Source organism: Rhinichthys klamathensis, unplaced genomic scaffold, assembly GCF_029890125.1.
Source record: "Rhinichthys klamathensis goyatoka isolate OS25496 unplaced genomic scaffold, OSU_Roscu_1.1 h1tg000257l_1, whole genome shotgun sequence".
NCBI classification, from domain to species: Eukaryota; Metazoa; Chordata; class Actinopteri; order Cypriniformes; family Leuciscidae; genus Rhinichthys; species Rhinichthys klamathensis.
The window spans coordinates 171,586-190,000 of record NW_026606779.1 but is presented as its reverse complement, the minus strand read 5'-3'; the positions used below and the strand labels follow the sequence as shown (position 1 = coordinate 190,000).

The 18,415-nt window shown below is 43.2% G+C and overlaps 1 protein-coding gene across 1 annotated transcript in view; it reads right to left on the bottom strand.

Annotated features, from left to right (window-relative positions):
* tbl1x (transducin beta like 1 X-linked) overlaps positions 1-18,143 on the bottom strand; it is a 41,291-nt gene extending 23,148 nt beyond the window's left edge. The window contains exon 1 of the mRNA XM_056267273.1: positions 17,845-18,143. The gene's annotated coding sequence lies outside the window, so the exon portion shown is untranslated. The remainder of the gene's footprint in view (positions 1-17,844) is intronic.
* Positions 18,144-18,415: the final 272 nt, after the last annotated feature.

The window sequence follows — 18,415 nt, the reverse complement described above, 5'->3', positions numbered from 1 at the left end:
AAGGCCTGTTCACACCGGGACGAATTTTGCGCGCGATATTCGCCGACATTTAACGCCTCGTGACTAAACAAAGTATTGTGTTTGAGCGCCCCAAGTTGTGTTTTACTGTAACTTCAGAAGCTCCAGACACGTGAGCAAAAGCACCAATCTCATTGGTCGGATAGTTTTTGACGCGGCGCGTCAAACCAAAAAAACGAACCCGAGGCGTTTTTTAAAAAATGACGCTTTTACGCGTGGCATTTTTCGCGTCGGTGTGCACACTCACATTGGCGCCCTTTGTTTAGTCACGAAGCGTTAAACGTCGGCGAATATCGCACGCGAAATTCGTCCCGGTGTGAACAGGCCTTTAGAATTAATAACATCATCGCTACGAGATCCAGTGAGAAACATTCCGATTCGGCGCAGAGTTCTGTTATAAACCATAGATTAGGGGTCGACCGATATGTGATTTTCAGGGCCGATGCCGATACCGATTATTACAGGTCAAATAGACCGATAACCGATATTTTGAACCGATATATATATATATATTAGGGCTGTCAAAATAACGCGTTAATTTCGATTAATTAATCTGAGAAGAAATAACGCGTTAAAAAAAATAACGCAGATTAATCCATTCCGTTTTGGCCTTTGCGGAGCCGTTCTAGCCGTAGCCACCATTCGTGTAAAAAGGAGGGAGAGAAGAACGCGCTGCTTGGATCATTGTTTGGAACATTTACTTATAACAAACGGAGTTCGTCAACTCTAAAGTACCACATCAATGCAAAGCATCCAGGAGTGTGTGCGTGAGTCGGTGAGTGTGTCTGAGAGAAAGCGCGCTTGTGTGTGTGTGTGTGTGTGTGTGTGTGTTGTAACTTTTCACGCGCTCTCACGTCACACAACCATTTTCTCACGCACAGAAAAATCGCGCACCAAAGAGAGGACACGGAAACAGACAAGACAGAGCACGTTACTTATGATATTAAAAAAATCTCAGCTCTTTTATTACGAAAATCAAACAATAGGCTAAATACCGTTGGCGCTTGTAAATGTGACATGACAGATCCCTATAGCGGCACGTGAACCGATCATCTCTACCTAATAGTAAATAAACACGAATGAACATGTTGAAAGATACAGTAGGGCAGCCTAAAACTTACCAAAATGTATATTCCTCGATCAATAAAGTGTTTTTCAACCGCGAAAAGAGGTCAATAAAACAGCTGGAGAACAATTATGTCACATAACATTTAGCCTAAGTTACCTCAGGAAAGCCATTTCATGACCATATGATAGCACGTTATAGTTGGCGATAAAAAAAAGAGAGCAGAGAGTGTTTTTCTAAATTTATGTAGCCTACTACTATATTACATATCAACATATGTATTATATTTTTACTTATATCAAAGTTGTTATTTGTAATAAACACGCATTATATTTAATTTGAGCTATTTTTAACCTTAAATACTTCCAGCTGATATGGCTCTCTGTACTTTTACAGCATTGGGTGAGATTTTTTTTTTCTTGAGAAAAATGAATGCCTATCTTGTGTACCTATTTATCCAAATGAGTCAATATTGCATCAAATCACAAGAATTCAATTAAATTGAAATCGTGAAATTTGTGTCAAGCAATAATAATAAAAACGTAGCTTACCAGAAATTGTACCATGTAAACATTGTAAGATTGTGTATGCGATTAATTTAGATTAATTAATTACAGAGTATGTAATTAATTAGATTAAAAATTGTAATCGATTGACAGCCCTAATATATATATATATATATATATATACACACACTCACCGGCCACTTTATTAGGTACCCCATGCTAGTAACGGGTTGGACCCCCTTTTGCCTTCAGAACTGCCTCAATTCTTCGTGGCATAGATTCAACAAGGTGCTGGAAGCATTCCTCAGGGAGTTTGGTCCATATTGACATGATGGCATCACACAGTTGCCGCAGATTTGTCGGCTGCACATCCATGATGCGAATCTCCCGTTCCACCACATCCCAAAGATGCTCTATTGGGTTGAGATCTGGTGACTGTGGAGGCCATTTTAGTACAGTGAACTCATTGTCATGTTCAAGAAACCAATTTGAAATGATTAGAGCTTTGTGACATGGTGGAAGTAGCCATCAGAGGATGGGTACATGGTGGCCATAAAGGGATGGACATGGTCAGAAACAATGCTCAGGTAGGCCGTGGCATTTAAACGATGCCCAATTGGCACTAAGGGGCCTAAAGTGTGCCAGGAAAACATCCCCCACACCATTACACCACCACCACCAGCCTGCACAGTGGTAACAAGGCATGATGGTTCCATGTTCTCATTCTGTTTACGCCAAATTCTGACTCTAACATCTGAATGTCTCAACAGAAATCGAGACTCATCAGACCAGGCAACATTTTTCCAGTCTTCAACTGTTCAATTTTGGTGAGCTCTTGCAAATTGTAGCCTCTTTTTCCTATTTGCAGTGGAGATGAGTGGTACCCGGTGGAGTCTTCTGCTGTTGTAGCCCATCCGCCTCAAGGTTGTGCGTGTTGTGGCTTCACAAATGCTTTGCTGCATACCTCGGTTGTAACGAGTGGTTATTTCAGTCACTGTTGCCCTTCTATCAGCTCGAACCAGTCTGGCCATTCTCCTCTGACCTCTGGCATCAACAAGGCATTTCCGCCCACAGAACTGCCGCTCACTGGATGTTTTTTCTTTTTCGGACCATTCTCTGTAAACCCTAGAGATGGTTGTGCGTGAAAATCCCAGTAGATTAGCAGTTTCTGAAATACTCAGACCAGCCCTTCTGGCACCAACAATCATGCCACGTTCAAAGTCACTCAAATCACCTTTCTTCCCCATACTGATGCTCGGTTTGAACTGCAGGAGATTGTCTTGACCATGTCTACATGCCTAAATGCACTGAGTTGCCGCCATGTGATTGGCTGCTTAGAAATTAAGTGTTAACGAGCAGTTGGACAGGTGTACCTAATAAAGTGGCCGGTGAGTGTATATATATATATTATAGCTATGTCTGGTGTAAAACTGTAAATTAATGTCAAAATTAAGAATAACAAAGGGTTTTGACAAATACTTTCTTTAAATGATTTTAAACATATCTTTGAATCTGAGAACTACTCGGTTACTATCGTAACCCCAGTTCCCTGAGAGAGGGAACGAGTATTGCGTAGCTATACGCAGTGGGGAAACTCCTTTTCCTCGATTTACTGAAACCTATATGTAAAACGCATTTGCAGCTGCACAGCCAGCACACTGAGCGTCTGGCACGCTCATAGGCTGTGCTGCCGCAACTGCACAACCAATGTAAAACGCCGCACCCTTAGTAACTGGTTCCACTGCAACTCAGGCCCCCTGAGCTAACAGAACAAGCCAGAACCCAATAAATAAATATATATATAACAGACCAGACACTGTCAGGCCTGAATAATATATAAGAGTCAGTAACAACCAACAGAATATGCTAACAAACCCCGACACTGTCGGGATTATTAGTACAATTCATAACCGGCCTAAGCGGGTTTTATATATGTATGTATGTGATTATGCACAGTAATTTTTTGTAGACAAGACCAGACAGCATCGAGTCTTAATCATACTGAAAGAACCTTCGCCTGCAGGGAAGGCACCTCCATATTATAGAACTTCATAAATGTGGAAGGCGAGGACCAGCCGGCCGCATCACAAATATCTTGAATGGGAAACCCAGATGACCACGCCCATGACGAGGCCATGCCTCTAGTCGAATGGGCCCTGACACCTATAGGGCAAACCTGACCCACTGAAGTATAAGCCATAGAAATGGCATCCACTATCCATCTAGACAGTCTTTGCTTGGTAACTGGACCACCCTTAGATCGGCCACCAAAGCAGACAAACAGCTGTTCTGACTGTCTAAAAGACGCAGAACGCTCCAGATAGACTCTCAGCGCCCTAACAGGGCAGAGAAGATTAACCTCCCCATCCTCAGCAAAAGGGGGAAGGGCTAATAGCGTGATAACTTGCGCTCTAAACGGCGTTGAGAGCACCTTGGGTATGTAACCATGCCTGGGTTTGAGAATGACTCTGGAGTCATCCCCTCCAAACTCCAAACATGCCGGACTCACAGAAAGGGCCTGCAGATCTCCCACTCGCTTGATAGATGCCAATGCCAACAGGAGAGCAGTCTTAAGCGAGAGTGGTTTTAGATCCACCGACCGGAGCGGTTCAAAAGGCGGCCCCTTCAGGGCCCTGAGGACCGTGGAGAGGTCCCAGGGAGGTACTGATGGGGGCCTGGAGGGGTTAATTCTCCTAGCGCCCTTCAGAAATCTTACCACCAGGTCATTTCTTCCCAGTGATTGACCAGCCCCCAACGCATGATGCGCTGCGATGGCTGCCACATAAACTTTGAGCGTGGACGGGGTGCGGCCCGCGTCCAGTAGCTCCTGCAGGAAGGAGAGTACCACCGATACCTCACATGACTCTGGGTCAACTCGATTTTTCGAGCACCAGCTGGAAAAACCCGACCACTTCAAAGCATAAAGACGCCTAGTAGACGGGGCCCTTGCTTCAGAGATAGTGCTTAAGACCTTGTCAGGAAGGCCCCCGGGTACCCGTTTAGGGGCCACACATGGAGGGCCCATAAATCGGGTCGGGGGTGCCATATCGTCCCTTTGGCCTGTGTGAGGAGGTCCCTCCTCATTGGAACGGGCCAGGGGACCGTGTCTGACAGCTGAACCAGCTCCGGAAACCATGGTCTGGATTTCCAGAGAGGAGCCACCAGAAGGACTGGGCATCCGCTCTCCCTGACCCGTTCGATGACTTGTGGGACCATCGAGATGGGGGGGAAAGCATAAAGGGGGCGGTTGGGCCAGGGATGGGCCAGCGCGTCCCTGTTCTTCGAGAAAAACACCCTGCAGTGGGTGTTGGCTCTCGAGGCGAAAAGGTCGATTTCGGCCTCGCCGAATCTCTCCCATATCAGACTGACCGTCTGAGGGTTCAGAGACCACTCGCTTAGGGGAGTGTTGCCCCGTGAGAGCATATCCGCGCCCAGATTTTGGACGCCCGGGATGTGCGCTGCTCTCAGGGAGCTCAGGTTGGCCTGTGCCCATAGGAGGAGGTCCCTCGCCATAGCATGCAGGTTGCCCGACCTGATGCCACCCTGGCGATTTATGTAGGCCACCACTGACATGTTGTCCGTACGGACCAGGACATGGTGACCCCTGAGGTTTAACAGAAATGCTTTCAGGGCCAAACCAACTGCTTTCATTTCCAGACAGTTGATATGTAAGCTCTGCTCCGTGCTCGACCAGAGGCCGGAGGCAGGCCTGCCCTCGTGCAGCGCTCCCCAACCCAGGTTGGATGCGTCTGTAAAAACCACCTTCCTCCTGGAAACTACCCCCATGGTCACCCCCTCGCGGTACCAGTCCTGAGCCCGCCAGGGAATCAGTGTTCTTAAACACCCGTGATTCACCATAATGCGCAGGCTGCCTGACTGCCATGCATGGGTTGGCACACGGCGTTTCAGCCAGTGCTGCAGCGGGCGCATGCGCAGTAATCCCATGTGGAGTACTGATGATGCGGCTGCCATTAGACCAAGCAGCTTCTGAAACCTCTTCAGAGGCGCGCGCTCGCGCACCCTGAATGCGGCTGCCAGTGTCTGCACAGATAGCGCGCGCTCTTGAGTAAGCCGCGCTTTCATTGTCACCGAGTCCAAAACCGTGCCCAGAAAGACCACAGTCTGGCTGGGGTTCAGTTCGCTTTTGGCAACATTGATTGTGAGACCCAGGCATTTTAAATGGCCGAGAATCAAATCCCTGTGAATTATTAGTTCGTCTCTCGACTGCGCTAGCACCAGCCAGTCGTCGAGATAATTCAGCACACGCACTCCCTGGCTTTTTAGCGGGGAGAGCGCTGCATCCATACATTTCGTGAATGTACGGGGTGCCAGACACAGACCGAACGGCAGAACGGTGTATTGATATGCCCTCCCCTCGAAGGCGAATCTCAAGAATGGCCTGTGACGAGGGTCGATCTGAATATGAAAGTATGCATCTTTCAGATCCATTGAAACAAACCAATCCCCCGGGCGAACTTGCGCGAGAATTTGTTTGAGTGTTAACATTCTGAAAGGCCGTCTCATGAGAGCCCTGTTCAAACGTCTCAGATCTAGTATGGGTCTGAGCCCGCCGTCTTTCTTTGGAATTAGAAAATAGCGGCTGTAAAACCCCGAATACATTAGCGCGGGAGGGACTGACTCTATCGCTCCTTTTGCTAATAAATTCTGAACTTCGGTGCGAAGCACGTGACCCACGCCGCTTCTCACCGATGTCTCGATAACCACCTGGAATTTCGGGGGTCTGCGAGCGAATTGGAGCGAGTAGCCTCGCTTTATAGTGTTTATGACCCAACTCGACACACCAGGGATGGCTTGCCAGGCCAACGCCCGTGTGGCTAGGGCTTGACACACTGAATGGGGGGAACCGCCTAACATAGGGGGACCTGATACCCTTACACTGTGATTTGTGCACATACTGAGTGTTTGACTGATTATACCGGCTTTTGCCCGGGGGGATTTCAGTCTTACAACAGGGCGGGGGCCGCCTAGTGAAGGGGGACCGTGAACCCGTGTGATGTGATTGTGAAACATACTCTTTTTGTGCTTTATTTGGGTCGCCGTGAAAACGGCGTTTGTTTGCAAAGACGCGCTCACTGCTGCGGGCCTGTTTACAATAATAAAATCCCCAGCCGCCTGAACTGAACAGGGAGCTGTGGGAAGTTTTGCCGGTTTTTTCGAGGGTGGTCCGGCTAGCGCGAGACACGAGCCCTCTCTCTTTCCTCTCCGTGCTAGGACGACTTCGGAGGCACCTGGTCGGCCGCGGCGCTGGGTCGAGGGCCTTGACGCCTGGGGAGCGGGTAGCGCTTCGCGGGCCTTGGCTGGCGTTGGCTATCAGCCGCAGGGCGGGGCTGAGAGGCCTGTTTCACCGGCTTGGCTGGATGAGGCGAAGGCGGCGGCTTGGGCTTGCTGGTCGCGGAGCTCGAACGTTTCGGCAAGAAGTGTCGCATGGCCTGGGACGCTTTCTGTGCCTCTGTGTACCTCTCCGAGAATCCTTTCACCGCCGGGCCGAAGAGCCCGGAGCTGGACACCGGGGCGTCGAGAAACCTAGTTCTGTCGGCGTCCTTAATCTCGGTGAGGTTAAGCCAAAGATGGCGCTCGAGCACGACCAAGCTCGCCATGTTTCTTCCGATGGCCTGTGCTGTAGCCTTAGTAGCACGCAGCGCTAAGTCTGTAGCACTCCTCAGGTCTCGAAAGGTCTCCGGGTCCGGGCCAGTCTCGTCCATGGACCGGAGGAGTTTGGCCTGGTAGACCTGCAACACGGCCATCGTGTGCAGGGCCGATGCAGCCTGACCGGAGGCGGAGTACAGCGTCCAGCGAGGGCTGAGGTGTTTCGGCAGGGTTTGTTGGGATGAGCGGCTCTAGCTCGCCAGCTAGCTGCAGTGCTCGGGCAAAGATGAGCTGCCACGGCCTCTTCGAGGGGCGGCAAAGACTCATAACCCTTTTCCGCTGCGCCATCCACGGAGGAGAGCGTCGCGGAAACTGCAGATCCCACACGTGCTGAGTATGGAGCGCGCCAGGCCTTGGTTAGCTCCTCGTGGACCTCGGGGAAAAATGGCGCCGGTTTGTGACGCGGGGCCTGCTGGCGCCCCTCCAGAAACCATCCATCCAGCCGACTACGAGGCGGCTCCTCGGGCGAGGCCCACTCTAGCTCGAGGTCCGCGACGGCCTTCGTCAGGATCCGAAGCATTTCGGCGTCGGAGTTTGTCCTGGTCGCTAATCCACTGGCCACAGATTGAGAAGCGGAGACGGGGTCGAGAGAGCCCGGCCATTCGTCCTCAGAAGCGGCGATGGATATGCTGTCGTCGCGCTCGAGAGATCCGCCGAAGGAGACGAGGCCCGCCACGTGTGGGGGGGGGGGGCGCTGGTCTCCTGTGAACAGGACCGGTGAAGGCGTTTGAGTCGGAGAAAGTGAAGCACGCGGGGACGCGGCCAGCGTGCGTTCACCAATCTCCATACCCTCCGGTTGCCGTTGGCTGCGACGCTTCTTCTTCCTCGGAATGGGAAGCGTGGTTGAAGCGGCATCGCCGTCTCGAGAGAGAGCTAGCCGATTGCGCAGCACGGAGATAGGCATGCAGTCGCAGGCCGCACATCCGCCGACAGAGAGTGCATTCTCCGCGTGGTCGACACCCAAGCAGGAAACGCAGCTCTCGTGTTGGTCTGCCTCGTGCAGACGGCCTCCGCACGTGGCGCAGGATGAACGAGGCATTCTGAAACAAACACAATAATAGAAAGGATATAGGATGTCGCCGGATAGCCACAGGTGAGACGGCGTCAGGAGACGACGGCTTGCAGGCGAAGTCTGCTGAAGAGAAGCTCGCTCAGGCTGAAAGGCTTGTTCGACGGCGAATTCACAGTAAAAGGCTCAGGGACATGTATACTGTCGCTGAAGGAGTAAAATCTGCTATAATGGCGAATTCGGGGGTCTTTTATAGGCTAAGCCACACCCCCTTGACGGGCTCTGACGTTGAGCTAGCTCATTGGCTGCAGGTCAGAGTCGCCCGCGCCATTGGTTGTGCAGTTGCGGCAGCACAGCCTATGAGCGTGCCAGACGCTCAGTGTGCTGGCTGTGCAGCTGCAAATGCGTTTTACATATAGGTTTCAGTAAATCGAGGAAAAGGAGTTTCCCCACTGCGTATAGCTACGCAATACGAAGTGACCGTTCGAAAGGGAACTGTTATTAATAATAAAGTGCAAAATGCCCGTGTAAAATAATTTTTTTGTGTGTGTTTTTAGCAATTGTTGGTTTGGTGTGTTTGAGTGCTCATTGTTACAATTACACAGCAAAAGTTCAATGACATTTTTATTTGTGCATGGTAGAAAGCATACTGATACTGACATAATGATGCATTGGAGGATATATTTAGAGTGGATACAGATACATGGCCGTGAAAGATAGCGATAATGTTAAGCATGACAGTAATATATTTACATGGCCGTGAAAGATAGCGAAAATGTTAACCGCACCAGAATTAAATAATATATTAAGAAGTAAAAACAGCTACGCTGTTGACTTCTTAATATCTATTTATAGATAGATAGATATTAAGAAGTAAACAGCGTAGGTTTAAAGAAACATATTAAACTTTTACGCAGTTAATCTGTTTTGCAGTTCCTGCCTCTGTTGTTTTCGGTTGCAAATTGCTGTTCACAGGCTTGCAGTGCTTTTGGCCGCATTTGTGCGCAAAAGCCGTGCCAAAAGTATAAGCGCGGAAAAATGAAAGTTTGAAGAATACAGATCCTATTTATTTTGCGGGCAATTTACACCTTTACAAATCTTCTCTTGCACATGCAAATTTAATTTACGCTTGCAATCTTATGTACGCTTTCACAAATCTTACCCTGTGCATGCGATTCTTGATGTCATCATTTTACCTTCATAGATTTGCTGTCACACGATCGGTAAGAGGATTACTATACTCGTTAAGCTCGTTAAAGCCTGCTATATACTGTTGAATAGGCAGGGCAACTATTTACCATAGCATATTAAACATCACATAGTTAACATATACATGCTAACTTCAGCGCGCATGACACATAACGTTAATAGCATTTACTACAAATGATGGCCGTGAAAGAGACTGCGAACGCATTAAATATAATATTAAGAAGTAAACAGCGTAGCTGACTTGCAGATTCAGTTAACAAATGAATAAGCGCGACGATTCAGGGAGCAAATCTGCTTTCTTCGTCCCTCTGTCTCTGGTCCTGCGCTGTGCTCACTCAGTGTGCGGTGTGAGAGGGGGAGTGGCCAGCGGCTAGAGCGGCAAAAACCAATGTGTGCTTCTTTTAGCGATATATTTAGCGATATCTTTTGCATTTCTAATCCAAACAACGTCAAACTCGGCACTGCACTTACTCGTGCCCGTAGCAAGACACCTGTCAAGTTTGAGATCCATCGGACTAACGGTTCGAGAGATATGCGATTAACAGACAGACACACACACACACAGACAGACAGACGTTCCTGTAATTTATAGATAGATAATAATAACTTGTAAAAAGTGCATGGAGCACCCAGCAGCATTCTGTAAACATTTTGTAAAACTTAAAGACTCAATTTTAATTTTTAAATAAAATTTTAGTAATCAAAAAGCATTTCTAATGAATTAAAATCAAACTTATTCCATTTTTTTACAGTTTAACAAAAATTTAATTTTTAGGGCCTTGTGAAAAACCGAACTTTTATTTTAACGGGTTGCCGTGGAGATCTTTGAGTTTCTGTGTGTTTATGATATGTCGATAACTTTTCTCAGTTTAAGCATTAAAAAGCTCATGAAGTGACTAAGCGGCTCTGGAGATGATGTTTATGCAATCATGTCCTCATATAATGATGCGGCTGAGGCTGAAAACAGCGCAAGCGTCACGTGTGCTCCAGTGTGTGTGTGTGTGTGTGTGTGTGTGTGTGTGTGTGTGTGGTAACTGAAATCACGCGTCTCTGCGCCATTCATTTAACGTTAGAGACACGCAGGATTCATGTTTAAATAGCCTTTTTGCAGTTTGATTTGTACTGACCTGCTTTTTATTAATTCATCAAAAAGTTGACAAATTCCGTGATATTCCGCTTTATACAGTAAATTCCGTTTCTATGACTGGATTCCGCGACTCCGTCTGTTCTGCATCGCGGAAATCACAGGGCTCTATTATATTGAGGTATTTTGCAACTTCAGTGTAGTAATCTATTGCTTCTTCAGCAAAGTCTGCTGCTGCCTTAACTAGGGCTGGGCGATATGGCCCAAAAAAATGATCACGATATTTTTTTTTATATCAGTCGATATCGATAATTATCACGATAAATGTCAAATCTTTATTTCTTTCAAGTTTAAAGGCAGATTTTTGCTCCTAAGTGAAAGTTGTATAAACCAGAGCGTTAATTGTGGTTTTAACTCTTTATTGTCAGAACATATCATGACAAACACTTGACAAACAGGTGAACATTTCACAAATCTGAGGTAGAACATTCAAACATTTGTCATTTTTCCTTAACAAAATTAATATCTGAATAGAAAAATATTTCTTCAGCACAGTTTGCAGTGCAGCCTGCAATATTAAAATTACATGTTTTGTCTCGAAATGCATATTTGACAGTGAGTTGACAGTAAATCTGCATCCTAACTCAAGCTAATACTACTGTTAAATTTATGTTCATTAACAAAAACAGTAACATCTGTTTAAAAAAAAAAAAATTTAACAACCACATTTTTATTTGGTAAAATGTAATATTCTGACTGTTTGAGTTTTATTAAAATTAACCATTGGTCATCCAGTATCATGCATTTAGATCATGATAACCACAGATAAAACCAGGCATAGCCTAACGTTATAAATTAGTACCTCACTATCATGGCAAAATGTTTTGGTTTCTATGGTATTTGTATGAAAAACAGTAGCCTAACAGTTAAATACATTATTAAATACTATAATAATATTCCATTAGTCATTTAATACATTGTCTACATTAATAATATTATACAATTCAATATGTACCCCACATTTCATGGTGCAGTTAATATTACTAGGCTAACCTTACAGTAAATCCATGGTAGGCTAAATGGATTCAGTATCAATTCAGATTGACTGTATCGTTGCGCACAGTGTTTCTCCTGTTTGTCAGCGCTGTTTCATCTGCGTTCTTCGCTGAACTCAAGCGCTTCTCACTGGATCTCGTGAGCGAGACGATCAGAGTAAACGCGTCTGCTCTACTGAGCTCGCGCTGCCGTTTGGACTTTGAGCCGAGCGGATAAACAGTCCGTGAGGCGCGCGCGGTTCAAATGAGTTTCGTTCCGCTTTTGGCGCATAAACATTATCGAACATTTATCGACCTCTTGATATCGTTTTATGGAGAAAAATTATATCGCGATAATTATCGTTATCGTTTTATCGCCCAGCCCTAGCCTTAACTTTGAGAGACATCTGAAGCGTGATCAGTGAAGCAGCTCTCAGCGAGTGCTCTCTCGGTGTGAGAGTGCAACACTTTCAGTGCCTCAGCTTTCCGCGCTGATTGGCCGGACTCGTGACCCCCAACAAATCAGATGTGCGGGGACATTAGTCTAGTCTACAGAGTGGTGAGTTCCGACAAAGGTGGCTGCGTCAGAGCCAAATATAGCGCATTTCAAAATAAAATTATTTTATCGGCAAATCGGTTTTGAAAATGGCCGATACCGATAACCATAAAAATGCTTAATATTGGCGCCGATAATCGGTCGACCCCTACCATAGATATCAGATCAAACAGTGCTGACGTGGAAACCAGGAGAAAAACTTATAGAAGGCTTTCAGTCCACAAATCAGCAACATTCACCATGGCTTTAGGCTAATGTAGTAAGCAACTCTAACCATAAATATGATAATGTGACAGAAATAGTCAAACGCAGCCTACACATCTTTTCTAGCACTTATAATATCACACTTCAAACTATAATATCATATATAAATGCGTTTTTAAATTTATTTTTTATGTGATGACCAACACATTTTTTGTTCATAAAACTAAAAATGTTAAGATGTTGGATAGCTCTTATTTAAACACTTATTACCATTGTAAACAGTAGGATGTTTATCGGCTATGTTCACTCCTTAATATAAATTTTTTCACTCCTTTTGTTTTTTAATTAATATTAAGACATTATGAATGATAATAATAACAAAAGTTAATTTCATCTACACCCTAAATTAAGCTTAGCTTCTTTTTGTAGAACTCAGTGTGAGTTCTCCTTTGAGGTGATGCTGCCCTCAAATTTGAGTCTGGAGCCCTGTGAACTTAAAATAAAACTGCATATCGTAATATCTGTACGTTAAGTCTCTTTACTATTAAAGAATTTGTCAGTATTACAGTTATTTTGGGGGACATTTTAATAATTGCATTGGAAGCTGATTTAAGGTGTGCCCCTACATTTTCTGCTTGTGCTCCTAAAATTCTCAGTCAGGGGCAACAGCGCTCCTAGTAAAAAAAGTTAGTCTGGAGCCCTGTGAATGTAGAGCGGCTGGTCTCGTTGGTGTCGGAACATAAAGAACTATATGACAAAAATCTTGATAAAAGAACTGTTATGTAGTGGTATTGCAGAGCAAATGGGCGCCATCTAATGTCAGGGAATGAATTGATATAAATGCAGTCCATTTACCAATATAAGAGACACTTTTCTGCCCAGATTTGAAACCCTGATTCCATCATTCTCTGAACTGAGTGACACTGAAAAAATTTCCTTCTTAAGATTTGGCAAAAGAGTTACAATATTATGAAGTATGAATAACAAAAAACCCCAGTAGGGGTAAACTGACCCACACCAACCAACCAATCCCAGAGCCCTGGGTTCAACCGGCCAGTGTGACATCAGTCTCCCAATAACCCAAATATATGAGGAGTGAATTACTGTTATGTCGGTCTCTGGAGAAACTGGTATCATTGGGTTATTAGTCGACGCACAACAGCATGATGGATATTAAATCCTCGAGTTATTAATGCTCATACAGCTACTCTATATAAAACCAGCCCGTAATCATCATGGGAACTACAACTAATCCACAATACCTGATGGTCTGGAAAACATCAGGAAGAATTCACCACAGCACTTTATTCAATAGATCGCTTTAAATTTAAATGAAACCGTTTTACAGTGTAAAAAAACAGTGTCCGTGTTGCTTTCAGGAAGAATTACACTTTAATTCCTACAATAAAGCAGCTTTTAAAGCAGTTATTGTGTTTTCACTCAGGGGGCGGAGTCTCAGAGCCACACCCACCTGTTACATCATCACCACGGACCAATGAGAGCCCGGAAGCGTTTACTGTTATTCCTGGAACAAACTTTGTTTTGGCCTGATTTTGTTCGCAATTACGTCACAATCAGGGTTTGAAATTAACTTTCACTCACCAGCCAATTTGGCTACTAAATTTTTTAAGTTAACGGCCAATTCAGAACTTCTACTAGCCAAAAAAAAAAAAGAAGAAGAAATTAACCAGATTGACTACGTCACAGCTTTAAAATACTGAAAGCTTTGAAATATGTCACAAAATTTGGATTTCAAACATTCATTTCTTATTCAAACTAAATCCTGTCATCCAGAAATCTCCTCCCTTCCTCAATCATTCTCATCTTTATATTTATTTATTTTTACCAAAAATTGTGTGTTAGGTGGACAGATCAGTACAGGACACAGAACATGTAGGATGCTGGAAAATAACAATGTCTTTTCTGTTCACCAAATGCTTTTTAATATTCGCTATTACTTCAATGCAAATGAACAAGCGCGCCGTTATGTGTTGCGTAGTAACGAGTGTGTTCAAGTAAGCCAGAAATGCACAGATTCTGCAATACGCTGTATTTAATATATCATAAGGACTCACGAGTATTTGCGCTGAATCTGCACAGATACACGAACTTCCCAGCAAAGTGAGTAAACATAATAACACATTGGCTCGTGACTTGACAGGATTTTAATGGTTAAATTAAATTTTAGTAATCAAAAAGCATGTCTGATTAATTGAAATCAGTAAAGCCTATACAAATTAACAACAATGTATTAAAAGTTTAACAAAAATGAAATTTTTAGGGCCCTATGAAATACATTTTATTTTTTTCTCAAATTCCGTTTTATTTTGACCAAATTCTGTTTTATGGATTCCATTTGAATGGTTTAGTTATTTACCATTCTTTGTGTCCTGAAGTAAATGTCCCTTTTTCTGTTTCAGTTCTAAGAAAAGCAGTGGGCCTATTAAACAATGCTTAGAGAGCATTTGTGTGTGATTTGAGTTGGACCGAAATCTGAAAACTTAAAGAGAATGACCTGTTTAGTTGGCTCAAAGTTCATTAAAACAACTATTTCAAAAGCTGAAGTGATTTTATTTTTTTATATTATAGTTAGAATATGTATAACTCAATGTTTTAACTAATTGGAAAAGCTGAATAATCGTTCCAAACTTACTGATTAGTCTGCGAAATAATCGACGATTAGTCGATTAATCGTTCTAATAATCGTTAGATTAATCGATTATCAAAATAATCGTTTGTTGCAGCCCTAGTATCCCTTTAAGGAACCGGTATCGAAGTCAAGGTATCGGTATCGAACATTTTGTTACGATACCCAGCCCTAACAAGGACAGTATACCGCACATTTTCAATGGAGGGACAGAAAGCTCTCGGACTAAATCTAAAATATCTAAAACTGTGTTCCGAAGATGAACGGAGGTCTGACGGGCTTGGGACGACATGAGGGGGGAGTCATTAATGACATCATTTTCATTTTTGGGTGAACTAACCCTTTAAAGACCCACGAGGAGTTTTTACAGACGCTACAGTCAAAACTAGGCCGTTCTGCTCAAAATCCCCAGACCACAACTCTCTCTCTCTCCTCAATCCTATTAACCATTAGCTCAGTCAGCTCGTGATGATTTACAACTCTACAGCTATTTATAACAGCGCGAGCTGAAGCGTGGGAGTGTGTGTGTGTGTGTGTGTTCCACATATGAAGATCAGGCGTGGGAATCCAACGGGACGTAATAAATATAATGTGCCTTAAAACTATATCTTTCAAAACAACACTGTGTCTTTCCCTCTAAGCAGACTTACTTACATCTGACATAAAACATGCATCTGCAGAGAACGCAATCCCATAATGCACTGCAATGAGAGGTGGACGAATCCTGAGAAGCATAAGGTAAATTTTTTAAAAAATATATATATTATTATTGCATCATATATTGGCTTTTATTAAGATATTTTCTTTTTTTGTTTACAAAGTTCCCACTTTGTGGTCAATTAATTTTACACTAGAAAGTGCAATTTAAAACCAGTGAAATATCTATCGCTAAATCGCTTGCACTATACATCTAATTAAACACTAGGGTACAGTATGAGTAAAACCATGTAATACACCAGTTTTTACACGATTTTAGAGATCATGATTCTTCTGAATAGACGAAACAATCACTAGAGGTTCTGACAAAATATGAATTGCTGTAGTTTATTTAAATCAGGTTGAGTGAATGATTCAATGACTCACTCATAAAGACTTCACTTATTTCATTACTGGATGAATCAGCGTTTTTTTAATAAATCTCTTGAATGAATGATTCAATGACTCACTCATGTTTTAACAGTCTGGTGTAACAATGTAATTAATTAAATCTTTATTTAAAGAGTCAAGTTACTTTCAAAAGGTGATCGCTACCATAGACAACAGTGATTATATCCGAATTATAAACTTTTATCCAGTGCTTCTGTGATAATATGAATTATTTTAAAGTCCCCGTGAACCGCAAGTTGCAAACGACTTTTCTCCAGTGTTGTGACGTATTTCCGAGAGAAACGGAAAACTAAATGAGGCAAAATAGTGGGCGTGGCTTTTTTTCCAACTAGCACCTGATTGGATCTAGAGAAGTAGGTGTTTTCATTCAGCCTGTCTACTGTCAGTTGGAGGGGCGTGATTATGGATGTTAAGAAGACGCCCAAACCGTTAAACCTACGTCATCAGTGAAGGTCCTCCAATGCAAAGGGGAGGGGAAATTTCAGATTTTGATTAAAGATTACGAAGCCAAACATTTTTTTTGTGCGGATTGACTTGCATGGATGAATTGTTCACCACAAAACGATCAATTTAGGCAAACAAAGTAAGTATGGTCAATTTTGAATACATGGGGAGGACTTTAAGACAGAAATAATGTCTTAAAGCGGTTTCACATCTAGCTAGGCTATATGACAACGGCTCTCTCTGGTTCAGAACACAGATCTGAATGTTCGCTGATTTTGTCAAAGGTTTAATAGAAAGAGACGAATCTCTGTCATTTAGGAATAAAATCACGTGGGTGTTTGAATCAAGATCACAACCTTTTAACGGTTAATATATTTCAGGGTAATTTGATTATCAGTAAGAGATATTTTTCTCCAAAATCAGCAAATAAAAGCCTGATTCCATGTGGGTCTCTTCAGCAGGTTTAGGAAAAACAATAACGAGCTTCTATCTTAACAGTGACAATTAGAGAGAGGGAAATCATATAAATGATTTTTTGAATATTATTACACAAGAGTTAACACTCATTTCTAAACAACTCGTCTGTAACAGAGCAGCTGATCTAATGTCTGGCGTTAAAAACTCAATAAAATTAAACTTTTACCTTCTGCACAAATATTTAGAAATGAGCTGTACTGTAGTACAATAGGTAAACAAAAGCAGATGCTGTCATGTGACTCAAGCATCTAAATCACTGATATCAACAAGTGATGGAGGCTTTCAGCTGAACACCGATAAACTAATAAGCCAACAACTTTAAATCATTCATACTGTAGAGTTAACAATACAGTTTAACCCTAGAAACCCTCATTAAAAATCACATAAAGGGTAAATAAACTGTTCCATAAAATATTATTTAATTTGTCTGGCTTTAATTTACTTTGCATTTAAGGACAAGACTCAAAAATGTGTCACGTGGTCATTATGTTTTGAGCGTATATGCTGCAGTAACTTAATATTTGAAGTATAACTAACTATCTATTAGTAAGTAGTGAAGCTCGCCCCTCCCCCACCCGCTCATCCTGAAGCATGTGCCGCTTCCCTCAGCGTGTTTTAGGACAAAAACAACACGAAATGAGAGCTATTAAGTGTATATCACTCACTGAGGTGGTCGACAAACACAAAACATGGCGGAAATAAGACTTTAGATGCTTCGAAGGAGAGTAAAGTTCAAACGTGGTGCGTGTCGAGCAGATCTTCGAGGTTTTTTTTTTCCAATCCACACAGTAAAAGTTCAAACGCTAATAGTCTTACCGCCAAGATTCAAGTTCCCGCTTCTCTTTCACTTCCACTAGGAAAATATCCTCCAACTTCAGTGTGCAAACTGCGACTTTACACCCATCTTCTCCAGTCAGATTTCCCCTCAGCGGTTTGCGATCGTTGTATTCCGTTAAAACATCGACGTGAGACGATAATAGGGCGCTCGTGTGCCAAAGTTCACGTTTAAATGTCGATCGAGTGTGTTTTTTAGACAAGTTTCCTGTGTGTTTCTCACAGAATGAGCGTCGGAAGAGAGACAGTAACGCACACACACACTACAGCAGAGAGAGAGAGCGCGAGGCGGGCTGTGTTCACACACACACTGCGCCCTAACTAGACAGCGACTCAATAGCACACTACACTAGCATACTACTCTTACTATTTCTGTAGTATATAATATTTATATTGTACGCAGTGAATAGTAAGGCATTTTTACAGAACATTGAATTAAAAAAAATTTAAAATTATGTTTTTCATAAAATGAAATTAGCATTTTTATAGAAAATTAAATAATTAAAAAATTAATTAAAAATTATATATATATATAATTTTAAAATTATATATA